We start from the raw sequence: 2433 nt of genomic DNA on the forward strand, positions 1-2433 counted from the left end.
AAAAAAAAAAAGTTTCCTTTGTTGCTGTGACCCACAGAACATCTCCAAGACCTTCAAAATAATTACAAGGTGTTTAGGGAGGGAAAGAAGCCATCTTTCATTTACGTTTATCAGTGTGTGTTGTCCTCCAGAAGACTCTTGCAGGTGATGCTGTGGGTGGTGCTTAAAGTGGTTCCGTGCCAGAAGCACAGAGCACGGGAGGCACACGCACTACTTGCAGTAGGACTCAGGATATTTCATTCTTCCTCGGTTTCAGCTTTTCTCAGCTGTTCTGTTCCTTAGGATCAGTTTTTCACTAGAGCTGTAATGTAACACTACAAAACTGGGAAATAGTCAATGTGAAAGAGCAGGCCTGATTTTCAGAACCTTAGGTAGGGAAAAGCCAGGTGTGGAAGTTTGGGTAATGGTGCTTCTTGGTCTTATGGTTCAAGGAATCCTGCACAGACACGGGGAGTCTTGTGGTGGTGATTGGCTTTGTCCTTTCTGTAGGTCAGCTTTAGGTAGTCTTGCTCTTAAGGATTGAGACGCTTGTTGCACTTGGTTTTATGAACCATGGGATAGTTCAGGTGTCTCTTCCTTGGATTACAGAAGAGGCTGTAAAGACTGATGGTTAAGAACAAGTAGACAGCACCAAAGAAATACGATAGCAAAACTTTGAAGTAATACCCTGTAACTTTAAGCTGATGTGAACGGCACGTGCCTACACAAATGCTGGGTTTGAACAGTGGCACTAGCAACAGGGGAAGATTACATTTGAGGTATTTTCTTATTCTAATTTAACATCGCTTGAAGCTTTCTTGAAACTGAATAACAATAGGAGCCGGGCGTACACTTGGCTGCAGGAATGGAGCAGGCTTTTTCTGTGAGTGTACATCTAATTGTTGCCTGTTTATTTGCCTGGCAGTCACCAAAATTAATTTCATAAATAGATTTATTTTTAGTTAGGAGTTAAGTTTATCTGGGATGTGTGAATTGCTTCTGAGTTCGTTGGTGTTCTTTCTTCAGTGGTGCAAATTTAGATTAGATGACAACTTTAAGTATTATATCAGGTGTTAATAATAATGCAGGTATTTCTATAGGAAGGAAGGAAGCAACAGTTGAATGACAAAGTTTACTTTTTGTTCTCCGGGAAAGGGTATATAGCAGCTAATAAATATCAGCTCTTAAGCTCTTTGGATTTGGAGAATGGCTCTGAATTGGAGCCATGAGAAGTGTAAATTTTGGAGCAATCATCTTGTAATAGCAAATGCTGGTTAGGCCTCAGAACGGAGGGCTGTTACAGAAACAGAGTAAGTCAGTAGATGTGATGCTTTGTTTTCCAGCAAGTGAGACACTTGTTAAGGCTAAAACAAATGAGGTTAAAAAAAAAACAACATGACAAAACAAAACCTCTTTATTAGATTAAGTATTTTGTAACAAGTATTAGATTAAGTATTTTATTGTTAAACAAACAAAACAACCTCTGATCAAGCTGACACCATATTCAGTTACAATTGTAGTTTACGTAGCTCGTTGTGTTTGCATGCATGTTGGAAGTGTTGTGCTGCACTCCTTTTGCTTTCAGTAATTGGTATTCTCTTAAGGATCAGAAGTCAACAACATAGTTACAGGGGTGAAACCATGCAGTAGGATGCCATGTTATCTAACAGGAGCACTAATAGTAGTTGGGTGGGGTATGGTAAGAACACAAAGGTGGATGGGCTGCCTCACAAGGTTCCCCAGGTCATGGGAGAGGATCAGGGCATTCACCCTCCATTTAGAGGCTTGTTTCTGTTTCATCCCTGAAACCTCAGGAAGATTAATGGATAACAAACAGGAATCTATCAGACATAAATAGTGTATGTTATAGCACATAATGAATTTATTACATTAGCAGCATGAAATAACGTGAAACCTCCATTTCTCCAGCATAAAGTGGATAAAGGAACAAAGAAAACACACAATTGTTGTGAAGTCACAGTGCTGCTTTGCCAGTCGGAGTGCGTAGCTGCTGGCTGCTGCTGTGCTGGCAACTCTGTGCGCAGTGCCCTGCTGCTGGGGGGCACTGGGAGCAAACACGGGCACTGCTGCCTTGCTGAGTGCTGGCCTCTGCTGGCCTGCGGGATGGGGATGTTTTCTCAAAGAGCTACAAAACACTGTAACGTAAAATGGCCTCTTCGGGTCTCTGGGGATATTTGGAGGAAAAGTTATTTATGCCTTATGGCCATTTGCCACCAAAACAGAACTGCAGTGCTGCAGTAGAATCGCAGAATGGCTTGGATTGAAAGGGACCTTTAAGATCATCTCGTTCCAACCCCCTGCTGTAGGCAGGGACACTTCCCATAGCCCAGGTTGCTCACAGCTCCATCCAGCCTGGCCTTGAGTGCTTCCAGGGAGAGGGCATCCACAGCCTCACTGGGCAACCTGTGCCAGTGTCTCACCACCCTCACAGTA

Source organism: Meleagris gallopavo, chromosome 17, assembly GCF_000146605.3.
Source record: "Meleagris gallopavo isolate NT-WF06-2002-E0010 breed Aviagen turkey brand Nicholas breeding stock chromosome 17, Turkey_5.1, whole genome shotgun sequence".
NCBI classification, from domain to species: domain Eukaryota; kingdom Metazoa; phylum Chordata; class Aves; order Galliformes; family Phasianidae; genus Meleagris; species Meleagris gallopavo.